General features: G+C 45.0%; 1 protein-coding gene and 1 pseudogene across 2 annotated transcripts in view; both read right to left on the reverse strand.

Moving 5' to 3' along the window:
• Positions 1-22,605, reverse strand: part of COG5 (component of oligomeric golgi complex 5) — a 347,964-nt gene that overhangs the window by 245,514 nt on the left and 79,845 nt on the right. The window lies entirely within an intron of this gene.
• Positions 5,909-17,330, reverse strand: LOC149525547 (uncharacterized; annotated as a pseudogene).

The raw sequence follows: 22,605 nt of genomic DNA on the forward strand, positions 1-22,605 counted from the left end.
CTGTTTATCTCTTTAAAAATATTGGCATATTAGTTTTCTTCAACTTTTGGAATTTCCCCAGTGTTCAAAAACTTATTGAAAATCAACAGGAATAATCCAGTGAATACCTTGCATATAAGCTTACCTTTATGTTTTTGAAGTAAAAAAAATTAAATATTTACAAAATATATCAAAGAATATCCCAAAGAGAGAGATTAAAGGAATCATGTACATAGAAGTATCTTATTCTTTAAAACAGTATCAGTTCACAGTGAAACTAAATAATCTACAGATCTTAACGTAACTCAAGTTCTTACCAATTTGTCCAGCAATGGCACCTGTATCTAGTCTGTTTTCCACCAATTCAAAAATGTATCATGTGTAAATGTTACATAAAATAAGTACATAACTACACTACAGCAAAATTCCATAGAAATTGCAAAACCTGATATAGCCAGTGCAAAATTCAGGCTGTCTCTAGACTACAAAGAAAAGTAGAAAAATTTGCTTATCTTTCGGTAACCGCGATTTGCTTTTTTTTTGTTTGTTTCTTCCAAAAGATACTTTCCAACATTTATCCGGTCTACACTGGGCCAAAAGCCTCTTTCAGCACATCCCTTTTTCCTAGTAGAACAAGGTTTACAGGGATGCCAAAAAACCGCGTCTGCTTTTCCCAAATTGTTTTCAGAAAAGCAGACACGTTCCTTGGACACAGCAGAGCTTTTCCAGGATGCCGAAAAACCCTGCAGTCTAGACGTACCCTCAGAAAAGTAACAAAGTTAGAAAAACATCAAATGAAGAATTATCGTTCTCTGGAAGGAATCCATTCCAAAAAGAATTAAACTGGGAAACACTGAATTCAAAATGCAGAGGAGCTATTTAGCTGCTATTATGCCAACATAAAGTCTGATTATTCCGTTAACATATATTGTCATTCTTTTCCAAACATCCAGCCATTGCTTCACATAATTCATTTAATCTCTATTATAATTCTAAATCAGATGTCTTCTTGAGATGTAACTTTAAAATTATGTAAGATACTGCACAGATTAAAAGTTTAGGAGAGTTGGTATTATGGGGTAGTTAGACTGTGGACCAAATCCAGAACATCAGATATTTTTGAATGGACTGTGAAATCTTTTTACTTATTATCATGATTATTATTATTTTTGTATTTTCTTCTCTGGAATCTGGACCATGACTATAACTTGACAAAAAATGTATGGCACTGATGTAGTGCTTACACCTACTAAAATGCCTTCATTCTGTAGAGCGTATGGGTACGTCTAGACTACATGCCTCTGTCGCCAGAGGCATGTAGATTAGGCTACCCGACATAGTAAAATGAAGCGGCGATTTAAATAATCGCCGCTTCATTTAAATTTACATGGCTGCCGCGCTGAGCCGACAAACAGCTGATCAGCTGTTTGTCGGCACCGCGCGATAGTCTGGACGCTCGGGTGTCGACATCAAAGGTATTTGTCGACCACCCAGGTAAACCTCCTGGGATGAGGTTTACCTGGGTGGTCGACAAATACCTTTGATGTCGACACCCGCGCGTCCAGACTATCGCGCTGAGCCGACAAACAGCTAATCAGCTGTTTGTCGGCTCAGCGCGGCAGCCATGTAAATTTAAATGAAGCGGCGATTATTTAAATCGCCGCTTCGTTTTACTATGTCGGGTAGCCTAATCTACATGCCTCTGGCGACAGAGGCATGTAGTCTAGACGTACCCTATGTGAAGTTCTTATAAGGCCAGTCATGCAAACACATACACATAATTTTAAGTAGTGGTGTAGTCTCATTGACTCTAGTGGGACTATCACAAAAGTAAAGCTACCCTCATGCGTACATCTTTGAAGGGTTGGGTCCTTTGTCAAGTCTTGTTTTTTACAACACATTTTAATATATTCAAATAAATGTAATGTCAAAATACTGAAGCTACACATCTCAGTATGCTGTCTGAGAGAAACAATATCCAACATGTTGTGCTCCTTTGTTACCTTTCCATCTTTATTTTGAACCTACGTTTCCTCAAGCAAGACAAAAGCCTGAAGTACATAGTCTTTACATGACAGAGTTCATTTTGAGATGGCTATGCACAAAAACATCTGAAAATTCTGTAAACAATGAGCATTTACTACTCAATCCAAAAGGTATTTTCCTCCAGAAAGTAATAAAGAACTGAAAAAGGTAATTAGAATGAAAATGACTTCTTGACTCTAATTCTACCAACTACCATATGATATTGCAATAAAAAGAAAGAATGGTGAGAGAAAAAAGAGATCCTACAAAGCACTCACTGATCAGGAACAGTCAACCTGCTAACAAGAGAAAAGGGTATAAACAGAAAGATTAAATCCAGAGCAGTCCTGGAGACGTAGTATAAGGGCACAGGAGTCATAAGTTACAAAAAAATTGTAATTGACATCTGCTCCAAAAAAATGGAACACAAACCTCAAAATTACAGTAACTCCCCTTCATAGAACAACTGTAACACATTTTCAAGGATAGTATTTAAGCCAATTTAACCAGGGAAAAACTAAATGAAATCTCTCTGAAGGAAAATAGACTATACAGATGGAAGTCTAGTACTGTGGGTTTTACCGCTGGGAATTGCAGCCTGCATAATATTCTATTCTTTCATTACAAATCTGTTGTGTAGGGGGCCGAAGGAGGAGAAACTGTGTTAGAGATAAACGAATAGCATAATTGTTGTAACAACACCCAGTTTTCTCTATGTACTTCTACCCATTGCAAGTTATCTTCAATTTTGCATGTATTTTCCCCATTTATTGATTTTAACACTTTATAAAAGTAAAATTCTTTACCATTGCAGAGGACTGTAAGAATGACCCTTAACAGGACACTGGTAATTTATTAACTGCTAGGGAATTGTTAAATAGCCCTCAGTTTAAGAGGCTGCAGAAAAAAAAAAACAAAGAAAGATGATCAACCTCTATCAGAAGAAAGAGGAGGACTGGCAGAAATAGCAGCTGAGCCATAGCTCAGAATGGATTTGTGTTGGCAGAACTGTGAAGTGAAGCCTGAAACATATTGTGCTTTGATCTATCCTGCCTCCTCAATAAAAGAGATGTAAAGAATTTAGTGCTCATGTTTTCTCTTTCATAGAATATTTTATTTACCGTTATTTAAATAGGATTATATATCTACATTTCTTAATGCCTGAAATGCATCATTAAGGACATACTGTCCCTAAGAACAGCACTTCTCAAACTAGGGTCTTCAAGAGTATTACAGGCCATCTTCTGGTCCCACTGAGCAACTATTCTCCCTCCCAATGTCTCTTGCATACTGAGGAACAGCTGTTCAGCAGCCTGCAGGAGGCACTGAGAGTGAGGGGAAGCAGTAGGGAAGGTGCATGCTTGGGGGAGGGCGCAGAACAGGATGGGAAGAGAAGGGACAAGGTATGAAGAGGTGGAGTAGGGACTAGGAGTCCACAAAAAACTTATAAATCAAAATGGAGGTCTCAGATTGCTAAAGTTTGAGTGTTGCTGCCTTAGAATACGTTTCTAACACTTCAGACTGATCTAGAACCTTTCACCTCAATATCTCAAACTTCTTCATAAGCAGTAATGTAACAGATATAGTGAATTTGAAAACCCCATTACTGTCTGAAAATTGTGCCTTGCACCTATTGTAGTTAAGGTAATTGATAAATGGAAACACCTCTGATAATTGGAAAGTTTGTGAAGAAAAATATTTTTTTCAGTTTGTTTAAACTGTACATTTGACGGCACTCCTCGCACAGTCAACTTCAATAATCCCCCTTCCTATTGACTGTAATAGAGTTTAAAGAGAAGCTAGATAATTTCATGGAGGTTAGATCCATAAAAGGCTATTAGCCAGGGGATAAAATGGTATCCTTGGCCTCTGTTGATCAGAGGCTGGAGAGGCATGGCAGGAGACAAATCGCTTGATCATTGTCTTTGGTCCACCCTCTCTGGGGCACCTGGTGCTGGCCACTGTCAGCAGACAGGATACTGGGCTAGATGGACCTTTGGTCTGACCCAGGACGGCCGTTCTTATGTTATGTTCTTATAGTCTTTTAGCCAGTTTCTCCCTTGATGAGTCAGATGTAAACAGATGTGTTCAGCTGAAGTCTCTTAAAAATAGGAGAAAAAAGTGGAGACAAAAAGGAAAAGGAGAGAAAATGCAAAGATAAAGACATGCACAGAAAAAGAACAGAAAAAAAAACAAAAAAGGGGGTGACAGCTGTGAGGCACACAGAAACAATACATCAGGAAGCAATACAACAGGAAAAAAAGTTGGGGTCTTATCCTTTGGTGCTCTCACCTAAATATGCAGAAGTTTACTTCTTTGACAGTCTACTACATCAGCATATAATAAAACAATTTCTTCACCCTTTCTTCCAGATTTTTTAAATTTTATTTTATTTGTAAATAAAATGAGGTTTAAGGGTTATTTCGAACGAAATTCAAATCTGCGCTTCATTTGCAATTTCATTTGTCTGCATTTGCATTCCTCTCTCAAAAGAGGAATGCAGAGTAGACATACCCTCAGTCTTTTCTGGATTTGTCTACACTGGGAGATTGACCAGAATAACTATAGCTGAATAAATTAATCTGCAACAGTTATACCAGTATATTTCCCCATGTACACAAGTCCACAGACACACCTCTCTGCATCACCTCCTAACTGCGATCTATGTGTTGTGCTTCTCTTGTCTCCATTTCTTTACAATTTCTGGTTTAAATAGGTAGAAGCAAAAAGCACGTTAGTCAGTGTTCCCTACAAGCTGTCCGACTGTGCACTCAAGAGAGATTCAAATGCCACCCAGATGATTAGCAGAGTACCTAGCCACTAGGCCTTATGTTTCTATTTGTGGTGTACATTCATACATCCGTCAGAGCACATAAAAATTTATTCTGCATATGGATGAAAAAAAATCCACATGTGGATAGAAAAAGACAAGAGGGAACCATTGACATCAGCCATTCTAGGGTGAAGAGGATCTTAGGAGTTCCCTTCTTTCACAAACAGTATAACTCAGGAGAGCCAAAAAGATTGCTGGCCCCTAGGCAAAGGGGATGGGAGGCCAGCTCCATGCACAAAGAAGGGACCGGGCCTCAGTTAACCATCCTCAGTGCTGCCCGGACAATGTGGTGCCCCCTCAACTGCCCGGGCCCTCAGAGCCGGCCGGAATGTGTGGCACAGGGCTCTGCAGCACACACTGCAATGATTTTAAAGGGCCTGGAGCTCCAGCCATCAGGACCCCGGGGCCTTTAGAACTGGATTGCCTCCTTTACCCTCCTCCCCCATTGAAGGATCTGATAGCTTTACACAAACTGCCAGATTACTAAACCCATCCATCAATGAGAAAAGATTTGTTCAAACAACATCTGTACTGTAAGGAGTATTCTTTAAATTAATAAAAAAAAAACTTCTCTACATTGGAAAAAAATGGTCCTGGTTATTTCAAAGTCCAGCCTGGTAGGCTCAGTCTATGAACAGAATATAAACTACAAAGTGCTACCATAGAGCAACTACTGATCTAACCAACTAAGGTGTGATACAGTGGCTATAAAACAAAATTATTAAAAACATCAAAATGAAAAATGAGGTTAGAAGTTTCATCATCCATGTGACTCAATATGTTAACCCTTCATACACACACTAAATATAAGGGCTTGCTGTGTGTATATTTAGTTTTAGAAATTATACTAATAGGTTCTTCCATACATGACATAAAGAAGCAATACTATTAATGGTTAGTATCAAACTAAAGTGAAAGATAACAATGTAGATACTAATAATTACGTATTTTTATGAAATATCTCTCAGCCTTGCATCATAGGTTGCATAAAAACTGTTAACAGAAAGGCTACCAATATGTATGTACTATTCTTTCCCCCAACACATCTTCCTGTTTAAAAAGGGATCCTAGCTATGGATCTGCAAGGGAAAGAAATTAGGAGAAAACAAACCTTTTCAGATAATTTAAAGTATGACCTGCACCTGGCACAGCATATTTCAAGACAAGAAGTTTCTCTATTCAAAAGCTGAAGCTTCTCTGTTAAAAAAGAAGAGGTTACTTACCTCGTAACTGTAGTTCTTCGAGATGTGTTGCTCATGTCCATTCTGATTAAGTGTACGCGCACCGCGTGCACGGATTCCAGAGCTTTTTTCCCTTAGCAGTATCCATAGGGACAGCAGGGAGCCCCCTGGAGTGGCGCCGGTATACCGGTGCATGTATACCCCTGCTGGCCCTCCCACCCCTCAGTTCCTTCTTGCCGGCTCCTTCCGACACGGGGAGGTGGGTGGGATGCAGAATGGACATGAGCAACACATCTCGAAGAACTACAGTTACGAGGTAAGTAACCTCTTCTTCTTCTTCGAGTGCTTGCTCATGTCCATTCTGATTAGGTGAGTCCCTAGCAGTGTCCCCCCTCCGGAGGCGGGGTCGGAAGGTGACTAAGTATTATTTTATTATTCTGCAGAACACATAACTGCCGTCCCAACAGCAGCATCCTCCCTGGCCAGCTGCGTGATTGCATAATGCTCTGCAAAGGTGTGCACTGATGACCAGGTTGCTGCCCTGCAGATCTCCAAGATCAGCACGCAGGCCAGGAACGCCGCCGACGTCGCCTGGACTCTAGTGGAGTGTGCTGTTATGTGCGGCGGTGGTTTACCCGCGCCCTCGTAGCACAGTCGAATGCAGGAAGTAATCCACGAGGATATACGCTGCGTCGAGACTGGCTGACCATACATCCTTTCTGCCACTGAAATAAACAATTGATTTGACTTACGAAACTCTCGTGTCCTATCTATATAAAAAGCCAATGCCCTCCTAACGTCCAGGCAGTGCAGAGCCTGTTCCCTGGGCAACGCGTGTGGCTTAGGGTAAAACACTGGCAGGTAAATATCCTGGGACATGTGGAAGTGTGAGACCACCTTGGGAAGAAATCCCGGGTGTGGACATAACCTCACCTTGTCCTTAAAAAACACCGTGTAAGGTGGTTCTGAGGTGAGAGCCTTAAGCTCAGACACCCGCCTGGCTGAGGTAATGGCCACAAGGAATGCTACCTTATAAGATAGATGTGTCAGGGAGCATGAAGCTAGGGGCTTGAACGGGGGCTTCATAAGGGCAGTCAGGACCAGGTTAAGGTCCCACGCCGGTACCGGAGGCCTCTCATACGGCATCAACCTGTCGACTCCCTTTAGAAACCTTTTAACCAAGGGGTTGGCAAAGATAGACCTTTGCCGCCCCCCCCCCCCCCCGCAGAAGGCTGCTATGGCCGCCAGGTACACCCTTAGGGAGGCTGTGGCCAGGCCCTGTTTCCGCAGGTGGAGAAGGAATTCCAGGACAGTCAGAACCGCCCCTTCACCTGGAGCGAGCGTCCTGCCCTCCAGCCAGGAAGTAAACCTCCTCCACTTAGCCTCGTAAAGAGCTCTAGTGGACGACTTCCTACTTTCTAAGAGGACCTCCTGGACATCTCTAGAGCAGGCTCACTCTGTCACTGAAAGCCACTGAGGAGCCACGCTGCTAGGTGGAGAAATGGAAGGCTCGGGTGGAGTGCCACTCCGGCCTCGCAGCTCTGAGTGATTAGATCTGGCACTAGGGGTAGCCTGAGCGGGCCCTCCACAGTCAGATCCAGCAAGGTGGTGAACCAGTACTGTCGAGGCCATACTGGCGCTATCAGGATGGCCCGAGCCCTGAACCTCTGTATTCTGAGGAGTGTGTCGTGGATCAGAAGGAACGGGGGGAAGGCATAGAGTAGGCCCCTGGGCCAGCTGACCTGCAGCGCATCTCCCCGAGAGCCCTGCCCGTGCCCCATGTACGAGCAGAATTCCCCGCACTTGGCGTTGCTCGGAGTTGCGAACAGGTCCAGGCGGGGAAACCCCCACCTCTGGAAGACCTCGTGGAGTACATCCCACCTTAGCACCCACTTGTGCGCCTGGATTGAACGGCTGAGCCTGTCCGCCAGCCCATTCCTGGTTCCTGGGAGGTGAGACTCCTCCAGAGAAATGCTGTGGGCTATATACAGTTCCCATAGATCTAGGGCTTCCCCGCACAGGGGAGAGGAACGCGCCCCACCCTGTTTGTTGATATAGAACATGGCCGTAGTGTTGTCTGTCAGCATCGCCACCACTCTGTTCTGTAAGTGGGGAAGGAACGCCCTGCAGGCCAACCTGACCGCCCGCAGCTCCTTGATATTTATATGGAGGCGAGCCTCCTCTGCCGACCACATACCTTGTGTCCTGAGGTTGCCCAGGTGAGCGCCCCATCCCACGTCCGAGGCGTCCGTGACCAGCTGCACCGACGGGGATGGCTTGGTGAATTGGACCCCCGCACACACCGTGCTCTCGTCCTTCCACCAGTCCAGCGAGCGCAGGACGTCCTGGGGGATAGTTACCACCGCATCCAGCGGCGACCTCAAGGGGTTGTGCGCTACCTTGAGCCACCCCTGCAATGGGCGCATGCGTAGCCTGGCGTGTTGGACCACGTAAGTGCCCGCCGCCATGTGGCCTAGCAGCCTCATCAGGTCCTCGCTGTTGTAGTCGGGAACTCCTGCAGCCCCACTACCAGCGATTGAATGGTCGAAAATCTGTCTCTCAGTAGGGACGCCCTGCCCATAGGCGAGTCCAGATGGGCCCCCACAAAGTCTATGACTTTCGTGGGCTCTAGCAGTGATTTGGCCTCGTTTATGAGGAGGCCGAGGCTCTCGAACAGAGCCTTGGCCCTCGAGACATGGTCCAGTACCTGTTCTCGAGACTTGCCCTTTTATGAGCTAGTCGTCCAGATATGGGAACACTTGGACCCTGTGCCGCCTCAGGAATGCGGCTACCACGGTCATACATTTGGTAAAGACCCTTGGGGCTGTACACAGTCCAAAGGGGAGGACCGTAAACTGAAAGTGGTCCTGTCCCACCGTGAACCGGAGGAATTTTCTGTGACTTGGAAAAATTGAAATGTGGAAGTACGCGTCCTTTAAATCGAGAGCAGCATACCAGTCCCCCTTTCTGAGTGATGGGATGATGCAGGCTAGCGTCACCATCCTGAACTTTGTCTTCCTTATAAAGGTGTTCAGGTTTCGGAGGTCTAGTATGGGACGCATACCCCCTTTCGCCTTGGGTACTAGGAAGTAGCGGGAGTAGAAACCCTTTCCCCTTACGTCTGGAGGTACCCTTTCTATGGCCCCTAGCATCAACAGGTTGGACACCTCCTGCCGAAGGAGCGTCTCGTGAGAGGGGTCCCTGAAAAGGGACGAGGCTGGGGGATGGGAGGCAGGGTAGGAAAGGAAGGGGATAGTGTATCCCTGCTTCACCAGGTCTAGGACCCAACGGTCCGACGTGATCTTTAACCATCCCTGGTAAAATAGGGAAAGACGGTCCCCAAAGGGCGGACAGATAGGCGCTACTGGTACTCTGCTCTCTGGCGTACCTTCAAAATGAGGGCTTAGCTTGGTGACCAGGGGACGGCCCTGAGCTTCTCTCGGAGTCTGACCGAGGCCCCCTACGCCTGCCCCTGAAAAGGTCAGGGCGGCTATTGTTGCGGCCTCTCCTGCGACCCCTGTCGTTGTTCTGCCCCCTTCTAGGGTAGGGTCTAGCCTGGAAAGAGCGCCTCTGAGGCACCGGGGTATGTATCCCTAGCGACTTCAGGGTTGCCCTTGAGTCTTTCAGGCTATGCAGCTTGGAATCAGTCTGCTCTGAAAACAAGGCCGGCCCCTCACAGGGCAGGTCCTGGATAGTGGTCTGCACCTCGGGTGGGATGCCAGACACCTGCAGCCAGGCACTACACCACCCCTGTGGCCATGGTGCGGGCTGCCGAATCGGCTGCGTCCAAGGCCACCTGGAGAGAGGTATGCGCCACTGCTTGTCCCTCTTCCGTCAAGGCCCCGAACTCCTGGCGGGATTCGGGAGGAAGCTGGCTGGCAAATTTGCATAGTCGCCCACGTATTAAAAGCATAACGCCCCAGCATCAGTTGCTGGTTAGCTATACGTAGCTGGAGGCCCCCTGTGGCATAGGCCTTCCGGCCAACCAGGTCCAATCTCCTAGGCTCCTTTGCCTTCGGAGTGGGGCCTGGAGGCCCTTGGCGCTCCTTCTGCCCAGCGGCCTGAACCACTATGGATCCCGGAGCCGGGTGGGTAAACAGATACTCATGCCCCTCCTCGGGTACATAGTATCTTCTCTCGACCCCCTTCTGGGTCGGCGCAATAGAGGCCGGTGTCTGCCACAGGGTTTTAGACAGCTTGTCCACCGTTTTATTCAGTGGGAGCGCCACCCGACCAGGGCCCGCTACCGCTATGATGTCCACCATCGGATCTAAGTCCTCGTGAACCTCCTCGTGCTGGACCGCAATGTTGACCGCCAGCCTCCGGAGCAGCTCCTGGTGCGCCCTGGAGTCCATAGACGGGAGCTGAGGTGAGGGGTCAGCCAGGGCCTCATCTGGCGAGGACGACGAGAAGTCCCTTGAGAGGATTGCCTCCTCGGTCATCTGTGCCCCTGGTTCCCCCTGACCAATAACCGGGGGTCTCGGCCCCGACGCCATGGGCGAGCCACTTCCAGGCGGGGGGGCTGTCAAGGGGTTGGCAGATGGGGTGCTACTTCTTCGAGATGACCCCGCTGCCGGCCCCGTAGGGGGAGGCCCCTGGGCCTGATGGTATGCCCAGAGCGTCCAGAAAGCCCACTGGGGTTGCCCCTGCGACTGCTGCTGGACCATCGGATCCCGGTGAGATGATCTGACCGACGAGCGGGACCTATGGCGGGGCCGCGACCTATATGAGGGCCCGGTCGAAGCCACTGACTCAGCCTCCGACTCCGAAGAGTACTCTGATGCTGACCAGGGAGGGGCTGATGAAGCCTGCACCCTACATTGGTCTGCCATGGCCGATGGCTTGCCCCTGTGCACCACACGTGGTGCCGGTGGTGGCATGAGTGGAGGCCTTTGCTGCGGCGGTACCGCGCCCAGGTGAATCTGATAGACCGGTGCGTACCCCTCCGGTGCCGTCATGAGCATCGGTGCCGCGCTCTGCTGCTGTGCTCCCAAGGAGTAAGCAGGGATCGGTGCCGGGAGCGGCAACAGCGTCGGTGCCGTGCGGGGCGCCTGTTGCGGCACCGCAGGTGGCGCGTAATACGGTGCGCGGCCCTGCACCGCCCAGGGAGCCGTCTGCAGCACCGGACCCTGCACCGGTGCCGGTGCCGTCGGCGTAGCGAGCCCACACGCTCCTGGAGTCGCTGCCGGTGCCGTCGGGAGCGGGCCCGGGGTCGGTGCCGGTGTTCGTCCCGGCTCCGGTGCCGGTGTTCTCCCCGGCACCGGGGAAAACTGCTGCTGCTGGGCCGAGGCCTGCCCGTCGCCCAGAGGGTCCCACGGCCCAGCCCTGTCCTGCTGGGGGGCACTTGAGGCCTGTGCCGGCGCGGTCCGCTCCTGCGGTACCGGGCCCTCCCCTTCATCCACCGCCATGTGGATGAGGTCCCGGGCCGCCTCAAAAGTCTCTGGGGTGGAAGGCTGACAGACCTCTCGTAGCCCCACTGTCTGCCCAGGGCTCTTGCCCTTGTCCGGGCTGTGCCTCTTCCTAGAGGACTTAGAAGAAAGGTGCCCCTCCTTAGGGCGCACCTTCTGGGCACTCCTCTCTGCCGAGCGACCCCTCGAGCTCTTGGAGGCCCTCGGCACCAGTGACGGCGATCTGTGTCTCGGTGCCCTGCTGTCCGACGGTGCCACCATCGGTGCGCTGCGGGCGGAGTGAGGCCGCTCCTTGCCCTGACGCTGCAGTGCCGACTCCATTAGCAGGAGTTTCAGTCGGAAGTCCCTCTCCTTCTTAGTCCTGGGCTTAAAGCTCTTGCAGATAGAGCAGCTTTCAGCTCGATGAGCCTCGCCCAGACACTTAAGGCAGTCAGGATGAGGATCTCCGCAGGGCATAGGCTTGGAGCAGGAGGCATAGGGTTTGAAGCCCTGGGGCCCTGGCATGCCCTCCCCTCGCGGGAGGGTTCCACTGCTCCCTTATCTAAATAACTATTTACAATACTTAACAACTACTTAACTAGATAAGAAACTTCAACTGCGAACTATAATACAACGGATAAGAGATAAGCTGCTAAGAGATAGGCAATAGCCTGAAGCACGCTCCAGCTACCATCACGGGTGGTAAGAAGGAACTGAGGGGTGGGAGGGCCAGCAGGGGTATATATGTACCGGTATACCGGCACCACTCCAGGGGGCTCCCTGCTGGCCCTATGGATACTGCTAAGGGAAAAAAGCTCCGGAATCCGTGCACGCGGCGCGCATACACCTAATCAGAATGGACATGAGCAAGCACTCGAAGAAGAACTGACTGCTTTGCAACCACAGATGAAGGACAGAATCCACAATCCAAAGTTCTTATTTCCAAAAATAAAAAGAGACGCGTAGTCTGCGGTCAAAGAAAAAATTCCAGCAATTGTTAAAAAGCTTTCTCTGTTTTTTGAGCCATTGTTTCTTTAAAATCTGCTTTAACTGACAGCAAAACCTCTGACTATCAGACAACTCCATCAGAAAGATAGCAGGGGCACCCTGAAAATCTTTTTTGTATTCTTATTATAGAATAGGTACCTAACACTATTTAAAGAAACATTCCACTTAAAAATGAATTAAAATGTTGATATTTGACTCTACCTAAATTCTGATTTGCAACATACATTTTCCCCAGCTCTTTGAATACGTGAATATTTACAGTGTTTGATCATCTACATAATTTTAAACTAGAAAAGAGAGGACACCAAGTCATTCCAATGATACTGCCAGTTTTTTTCCCCCCATAATTTTAAAGTAGCACACTGATGGATGAAGGGATAGAAAAATCTTTTCCCCTTAAACTTTCTCCACTGAGCTAATGCCATGTTTTGTAAAATTGCTCAAGAATAATAGACACTGGCATTACTAAATAATCAGTAATACTTAGCACTTATATCGTGATTTTCTTCTTTAGATCTCTAAGCATTTGATTAAAAGAAGTACCACTCTCCCCATTTTTACAAGAGGGGAAACTGAGCATTAATTGACTTTCAGAAGCACAAATATGATTAAACCAAGATGAGGTTCAAGCTCTCCCAATCCCAAGCTTGATCTATGCTGAGTCTCTCTGAAACATTAGTTCTAGACATTAAACACATCATTACAATTAATGATCTTTGCAGATTCAATACAAAAATCACAAAACTGAAGTGTTTTAACACTTGAATAATAACTTCAATTATTTAAAATATCATGTTAATAAATTATTACAAAAGGAGAGAAAAGGGTTTGCTCTTTTCTTTTTACTTATTAATTTCTTTATTGTAATGACAGACAAGGCTAGAAATCTTCACCGACCAGACAAGATACTCAATTGTCCATTCTGGCCCTAAAATTTATAATTCACTAAAGGGACATCATGCACTGGTCCAAGATGAAAGAAAAAAGTGGTCTAAGAAATTCACTAAGTTTCAAGAACATCCTCTTAAAAAAAAAAAAAAAAGAGGGGAGTGAGGGAAGTGATGGATTGTTAGCCCTTCAGATTATTTGAGAAAAAATTAACAGGTGAGACTTATCTACTTGATGAATATATAGGTGGCAATCTACGCAAATGCGAAGTAAAGCACAATGTACAAAGATAAAAACGGTAAAAACAAAATACAAGCAAAAGAGCCTATCAACAAATTTATCAAAAGGTAAACAAACATTCTGCATTATAGAGACTAACCAAAAACCATGTAAATAGTGTCATGAAGTTTCTTGGGTGCAACCCACTTCTTCAGATGACAAACATCACCCCCTGAGACTTTTATTCTGCATTATATACATTTACCACTCCAATAAAAACAATTGTATTTACCGTCCAGTTTGTAGGGCTTTACTCTCAAAAGGAGCATCTTACATACTAATTTGTCAACCTGATGTTTTGAGTATATTCTTCCAAGTGGTTGTTTAACAATTTCTTTTGCAGATGTCCTTACTTTTTCTGACCAGGATTTTGGGGCTGATTTGAATGAACAGAACAAGAACTCCTTATCCCTGTTAGAATGCATTATACAATATTTGATCCATGAGGCTAGAGTAAACTTTTGGGGTTGGTTTGATTCTATGAAGACAAATCCTGATATCCATTTAATGGAAAGATTTTAGAAGAGCGCAGTTTGAACACAAGGAGGAAGGAACATTACCTTGTTTTGTGCAAAAATATAAACTTGATTGGATATGAACTCTGGAGTTGTACTAGGAACTACTTAATCTTGACATAAGATGCAATCCTCTTTCCTCTGTGGAAAAAAGCCTTACTTTAGATATATTTTGAACTGGGATGGGATGCATCAGCCCCACACTGGTACACCAGAGGAGGGCATGCTCCAGGTGCATCCAAAATATACAAGACCCAAGGGAAGCTCAGTCTGGACCAACTGCTGAAGAGGAAGGAGGTACATTGCTAGCTCCAGCAAGTGGACTGCTTGCACTTCAAGGCTGGGAGGCCAGCTGAACAGGACCAGATCCAGACATACGGACCAGGGACACCAAAGCAGGTGCAAAGAGCATCAGACCACAGATGCCAAAGATTTCAGTGACTCAGGTGAATCAGCCACTGACAGGTCCATGAGTTGGAACCCAGTGGAGAAAAAGGGTCCGGGCTCCCCTACATGGTCACTCCCAATCTTGGGAGTGGTGACCACGACTGCTGAATATAGTGACTCTTGCCATTGGGTCACACCACCCAGACCACAGGGGGTTGCTATAGTGATTCTGGTCATTGGGCCAAACTACCCTGACCATGGGGAGTTGTATAGTGACTATGGCCATTGACCGCACTACCACAACTGCTTGGGGTTCTTATACTGACGCTGGCCATCAGCCCGCACTACCCTAACCATGGTGGGAAGAAAGGGGAGTGTTATAGTGATTAAGTAAAAGACACAGACACTGGAGCATCTAGTCCAGGCGTGGGCAAGAGAGCCTCTGTGGGTTGGATGCAACCTGCCAAGCCGATTGATCCGGCCTGCAGCCACCCTGACACTCCCCCATCTCCAGGACTCAATTGGCCTGGAAAAGATGGAGCATGCAAATTCTCCTCTCCCTGCCAGGGGTACGCGGCTCCTATAGTGAACTGCCAGCTGTTTTGAACAGCTGGCACTTCACTTTAGGCACTGCATACCCCTTGCTGGGTGGGGACAGGGGGGCGAGAGTGTGAAGTCTACTGCCCTGCAAGGGGTGTGTGGCTCTTAGAGTGAACAGCCAGCTGTTCTGAACAGCTGGTGATTCTCTAGGTGCCGGAGAATGGGGCGCAAAAGCTTCACAAACGCCTCCCGCCCCCAGGCCAATCGGGGTCTGTGGGCAGGGGAACACAGGTAAGTGTCCTGGCCCCACCCCTTTCCAGGGTGGCCCAGGGCCACTTTGAAAATTTGTGAAATGGCCCCCTTCTAAATTTATTGCGTACCCCTGACCTAGTTCCAAGACGTGGAATACCCTTTAGACCTGGCCACAAGGGTGTAATGTGTCTTCTTCCTCCCTCAAAGGGTGACTGGGTGTTTCAGCCCCATGACATGAACCAACGTATGTGCCAGAAGGAAAACAACTTTAATTGGCAGAAAAAGATGGAAACTACTTGAGGAGTCTCAAGTGATACATTTATAAAGCCAGACTTAAAGGTCATGTAAAAAAAGATGTCACATTGATGGTAAATACAGAAATTTGCATTTACCAAATCAGCTGTAGACATGTGAAGCTAAAGGTCAAGTTGATGACTCTTCCCAAGCAGTAAAGATGCACCCGTGGAATACCATTTTGAACCCAGTATCTATGAGAGCTTGTAAGAACTACAAAATTTCTGATAGATTATACTTTGCAATCTAGCTGTCTGTCCCTATACCAATATAGAAAATAGCTCCATACAATAGCACAGTTAGAAGAAGAATTTTTAAAAAACAAAAGCAGTAGTAATATTTTCCACAATTGCTCAAATTTTTGTAGGTCTGCCTTACAAAAGCCAAGCAGGCAATGTCACTGGTGCTGGATTTTGGTGAAGGATGAACCCTAGTGCCTCCTACATGCTGAATGAGGTCTCTGGTTAGTTTTAGTATTGTTCTCTACCAAAACATGATGAGGCTAATTTAGAGTTAACAGAATTGGAAGGGACCTGTCTTTTTTGGACTCTCTAGGGAATTGTCATGATCAAGGTATCACAGGGAATGCATAAAGCAGGTTACCTTTCTAACAATGGGACAGGGAAGCTATAGAAAGAAGTCCTGGACCTGGACCTTTCAAGTCATGCCAATGAACTTCTCATTTTTCTGATCTTGCAAAAGAGAGCCATCTGGCAAGGCCAACTGAACAGCAATATTGCCTGCTACTAAAGCAAATCATTATGACTCTCCCATTCAGTCACTAAGACAACATTAAAACTGTTTTGCAAGCATAACCAAAGCTATCCACATTATCTTTTCCTGTGCAGACGAAACTCTTTACCACCATCTTCCTCCAACATGCCCCCCACTTGAGCAAAGTGGCATCAGATATCAGAATCTCAGTGTGCCTGACAAAGAAATGCCTTGCATCAAAGGTCACCAACATAAATAATATCTAGTTTTTGTGGAGGTACATCAACAACCCCAGTCATAGACTTTGGGAACAATATCAAACATGAAGCACATAAAACAAAAGAGAGTGCATGCATGCCCATAAAAGACACCTCAGTACACAACAACTGCAGAAGCAACCAAATTAATTAGTCCTTTCGAAATATTATGGACATTCAATTGCTGGTTCTCTAACCTAGTCTCCATTAGAAAGGTTTTTCTTATTTTATTTATATATGAGTATACAGATAGCTCACATTTTAAATAAAAACAGATGGCTTTTTTCTAAGATGTGTATGAAACTTTACAACTTTAGTGTGAATATTACAAGTGTAGTGGTAAAAATAAATACCTTCATAGATATAGATCTCTACCAGAATGTCAGCAAATATGGGAAAAGGGGAGTTCCCAGCTCGTTGTAATTTGTAAATGATCACCCATCAGTTTTGAGAAAACCCTAAAGAATGTACATAAACTAAAAGGATCCTGACACTGGTCATATCAGTTCCTACAAAAAAAGTAGGAATAGTGTATGTCGGATGGGCATCTGGAGAAAAGCATTGGTAAGAATGACTGAAATCAGATAATCTGTTATGAAAATATCAGACAAAGTTGATATCCTGAGTGATATCTTTCTAATATGTTTGCTGAGATGCTTCAAGATGAGGAAGTGAAGGATGCTGGAATGATTTAGTTGGAGTTGGTCATGATTTAGTTGGAGTTGGTCATGCTTTGAGCAGGAGGTTGTCTAGATGTCTTCCTAGGGTCTCTTCCAACCTTAATCTTCTATGATTCTAGAAGAAAGAACTCAAATGTGACATTTCAATGAGGTTTCTGAAGTTGCTGAACATTCTCCATTCTTATTGCCAAAATAAGATTCATTATCAGTAAATCAGACCACTGCTCCCTGTAAGCTGAGCCACCCAGGAGAAAATCAAATGCCACTCATCTGCCGCCCAGCACCCAGATCACCCACAGCTGGCAGCATATGTTTCTGTTGGTGGTGCATGTACGCATAGGATTTGGTGCAGATAAAATATATTCCACATATGGAGGGAACATTTTGAGGGAACATTGGGGCGTACCCCACTGCGCCAGTGTTCCCTGGAAGCTGAGAGCTTGTGCAGCCACTCAGGAGAGATTCAAATTCTACCCCACAGCAAAGTGCCCACAGCCAGTTTTTTTGTTTGCTTGTTTGTTTGTTTCTACTGGTAGTGCACATTTGGACATGCCTCTATGCACATGAATTTATTCCACACATGGGGGAATATAATCTTTTGCGTCCATGTGGAGATTTTAAGGACCTGTGCATCAGAGCAATTGCTGCTAATTTTGTGGCTGCAAAATAACATGCATCTTTTGCCACTCCAGTCAGATCTGGAGTGTACGTGTTTACCAGTGGAGTAATGATAATGCAAGGTTTTTATTTGAGTCTAGCAGCCTCAGCCTTCATCAAGGATGAGCCAATGTGCTCTACTGAAGGTGGACTGGAGCCATGGCTCTGCTAGAGAGTCTGGAACGTGGTTTGCTATAGGGCATTTTGACCATTCCCCTGCCTTATCATCAAGCTTGAACTGATAGCAGGGAGATTTATTCTTCATTGTAACCTGTTTGGGTACCATTTTGTCTTACCTATTCTGAAAGGAGACCAAACAAGGAACAGAAAGCTTCCTCAATTAAAACTGAAGGCCCTTCTAGGGCATCTGGCATTGGCCACTGTCAGAAGACAGGACACTGAGCTAGACGGACCTTTGGTCTGACCCGTATGGCCATTCTTAAATTGCCCAAAGAGATTATATTGTGGCAGGATTAGCCTGCACTGCTAGTCATAGATGCATTAAAAGGAGTAGGGAACGCTTCTGTTACAAATTATTTTTTCTGTCCAGTGTGAGACATAGTAGTGGGCTTCTTCTGTAGAGACAGAATACCTGGCCACACGATGAATGGGAGACCATTAGGAACTGAATCTATGCCTTGTGATCAGCTTCAGACTGGTTCTGATCACTAAAGAGTGCATGACTACCCATCAATGAGGCCTGCTAGCCATACACTTATGTGAGAATATTCAATATTTGGTTTCTCTTTTGACAATGTCTTTCATTATTCTGCTGGCAGTAAAATTCAAAAATTGACCAAACCATAACTTGTTTCAAATTACAATTGACACAAAATTCACACTTTTTTCCCCCAATCATTTCACTGGGTCAACAAGACTACCCTGAAAAACACATTGCTGCCAACTTTCCAAGCAAGCAATAGAAACGGCATGTTTAAAACTTCATTTCTTTCTATTTAGCTATTCATTCAACTGGCTCATTAGCCAACACTCCATACCAGAGATGAATATTAATTTACATCAGCTGGATACATTTCTAAAAGGCAACTTTAAGAGTTTTAAACATTCAAGTAGTGTGATTAATTCTTTTTCTTCATGTTATGTCATTATTGAGCTGACAGTTCTCAGCAATCTCTTTTACAATTTATTTTTGACAACATATAAAGATACAAATAAACACAGAAAAGGGGGAAAAAAATCTCTGCAACAGTATCATGGAATATGGAACTGGCAACTAAAAGCAAAGTCACAGAACAACAGATTGGCAATTTTCTATGAACCCTATGCAATCCAAATTTCTCTCTGCAGCTGCTGACCCACTGAAGCTTTGGAATCATTTCCTTTCCTACGGATATCACTGGCAAACACTTCAGGGCACATGTACACTGCATCTGGAAGCAAGCCTCCCAATCTAGGTCCACAGATTTGTGCTAGTAGGGCTTTAAAAATAGCTGTACAGAAGTTGAGGTTTGTACACAAGCTTGTCCCCGGATTACAGATCCGGCCAAAGCCACTACATTTAAGAAGTTATTTTTCAAGTGCTAGATTGTGCCCTATTAAAAGAGTCTAAAGGACCCAGACTTTCTCAGAGATGTAGTGTGTACTTGCTCACATTGACTTCAACAGGAGCTGGACTGGGTCGCAAAGTAATGTTTAGGGGTTACTAAACAGAGTTTGCACAAGATTATGACAGGGCTTTTCTCTTTGTGCAATAGCCACAGATAGCCTGGTATACTGCTGGTATTACATGGCTACTCAAAGGAGAATCATCCCTGGCTCCAGTCATAGAATCCTCCCAAATAGTTTGCATGTCATGCACATGGGAATGACAGACATTCTAATTCAGAGGAAAGAGGCCATGTGTACATCTAAAGATATTTAAAAGAACCTGCAGCTTGAAGCAGTCAGCAGATAGAAAAGTGGGGCCATGAAGCTCAAAGTTCACTCCATGAAGAGCAAAATATTAGTTTTGAAGGAAGGGGAAGGATTTGAAAGGCAGGAAAATTTCCCTCGTACCTTTTAAGAATGTTTCCACTTTGAAGCTAAACACACAATTACACCATACCTAGGGAATTATGGCATAGGTGAGGGAAATGTGCTAAGTCTCCATGGCGCAGAACCAACACAGGAAAAATGTAAAGGCCCATATTTTCCATCTTTCTCAAAGCAGGTTCAATGTAGCAGGTTGGAGAGTTGTTATGCCACAGCCAAATTATCTTAACCATGAACAAACCCCACCTGCTACAGAAGCCAACATTCACAGAATACAGCACACTCAACTTTGGAAGCCCTGGGGGCTACGATACTCAGAGCACATGCTGAGGGCCGCAACTTAAGTGTGGTTGCATATACATGCAAATATATGCAAATAGTTTTTCACACAATGCCCCGGAACACCAGGCTCTTCCTCTTTGGGCCTAGAAAGGCCGACACCCTGCACCCAGCTGTCCCAGCCAGCCTGTCCACTTGTGTCTTTCAACGATCACCCTAACTGGATGCCTCGCCGTTGCGGAGCGTGCTCCCAGTGGAGACCACGTTCAAAGAATCCCACCTGCGGGCCGCGTCTTGAGCCCTGCGTAAACCCAAACCGCACTGCGGGCTGCAAACAAACAGGCCGCAGGCCACATGCGGCTCATGGGCCATGTGTGGAGTAGCTCTGGAGTACAGAAAACTGTCTTGGTATGTTCTGAACGTTTGTATCCTAGTATTATCTGGTTTTTGAGATGATGGAAAGTATCTCATTGTTTTCTTTACACCAAATTTGCTCTTGCTTTTTATTGGCAATCAAAAGAGAGTAATATCTAACAAACTATATAAAACGTTGAATTTCTTCCCTAACAATAGATTTACTTAGAAGAAATAACCAAGTGAAAGTCTGCAATTACAGATAGCATCATGACTATCCTGAACAGTGTATTTAAAGTATTTCACTGAACAATTTTATCAATGCTGTTTAAGCTCATTCACTTGTGCAATCTCAATGATCAAATCCCACAACTCTACACTCATTTGCTCATCTCACCCACCAAACATCCATTTCACTATCTCTGACTCTTGCTTCATCCCATATACCACTTGCTTCTCCCATGTGATTAAAAGTAAAGTGATGCAAATGAGATCACTAATAAGATAGGTCAGAAGAAAAGGTGAAATGGACCTATTCGCAGGAGACTTTGAACACAGTCGTTAATGGACTGTGGTGCTGACATACAGAAGATCGGTTTCTTAGAGAAAGTAATTACCGCCCAGTCAGCATACCAAACAAAAGATTATGATATACTGAGTCAGAAGACTTTTTCCAGTGTGGTGCAACCACAATGTACCTAGTTTTATATAACCAGTTTATGCAATTCTGAATGTTTGATTTTGACATACAAGTCACTGTAAGACTTAATTCTTGGGTATCTTAGGCTATACGACTACAGTGAGTTGACCTAAAGCATGCAACTCCAGCTATGAAAGTTGCATAACTTAGGTTGCTTAGTGTGGTGTCTACACAGTGCAGGGTTGATGGGAGATGTTCACTCATTGATTTACCCTATTCTTCTCATCTGGGGCAAGAACAACATTTCTGAATCCAGACTATATTATATCAATGTGAAGGAAAGAAAGGAACAATATGTGCAGTCCCAAAGAACTATAACTTTCTTTTTAAAAGGGGAGGAAAAGACGACTTGGAAAATCATAGACCAATCAGCTAACTTTGATACCTGAAAAGATACTGGAAGAAACTATTCAACAATAAGTCTCAGAGGGGTAGCCCTGCTAGTCTGTAACTTTAAAAATGAGTAGTCCTGTGGCACCTTACAGACTAACCAATATGTATATATATAGTATGATGGGCTTTTGTGGGAAAAACTCACTTCTTCAGAAAAGATTAGCTAAATTTATAAGGTCTGAGAGAATGGGGTGGAGGGAGCAGTAGACATGATATAATCTGATTTTAGTGAGGCTTTTGATAATCCTATATAGCATTCTCATGAGCAAACTAGGAAATTGTAGTTTAGATGAAGTTACTATAAAATGGATAAGGTAGCTCAGAGCCGTTTGAAAGACCATACTCAATTTTCAATAGCTTTCTGTCAAATTGGGAGGGTGTATATGGTGAGGGCCCACAGCAGTCTTTCCTGGATCTGATACTATTCAATATTTTCATTCATGGAGTTGTGTAAGGGAGTGGAGAGTATGCTTATAAAATCTGCAGGTGACAGTAAACTAGGAGTGGTTGCAAACATTTTGAAGGCCAGGATTGGAGAACTGGTCTGACATCAAAAAAAAATTAATTCAATAAAGATAAGCACCAATTACTAAACTTAGGAAGAAAAAAAAAAGATACAAATGGGGATTAACTAGTCAAGTAATAGAATTGCTAATAAGAATTTGGGGGTTATGGTAGATCACAAACTGAGTATCAGCCAACAGTGTAATGGAGCTGCAAGAAAGGGTAATATTCTACAGTATATTAATAGGCATGCCATAGGGTGGCATTGGAAGTCTCCGCTGGAGCAGTCTGACATGCCAGTTCTTGAGAGACACGTTTTAGAAACGTGGAAAGAAAAAAATGGTAAAATGTTTAGAAAAAACGTGACCTAAGTGGAAAAGCTATAAAACAGGGCATGTTTAGTCTTAAGAAAAGACGATGGGGGGAGGGCGGGGTTAAGGAAGCTGATATTAGTTTTTAAATATGTTAATGGCTGTTATAAAAAGAATGGCAATTAATTGTGCTCCA

This window comes from Pelodiscus sinensis, chromosome 1 (assembly GCF_052426305.1).
Source record: "Pelodiscus sinensis isolate ZL-2025 chromosome 1, ASM5242630v1, whole genome shotgun sequence".
NCBI lineage: Eukaryota > Metazoa > Chordata > Testudines > Trionychidae > Pelodiscus > Pelodiscus sinensis.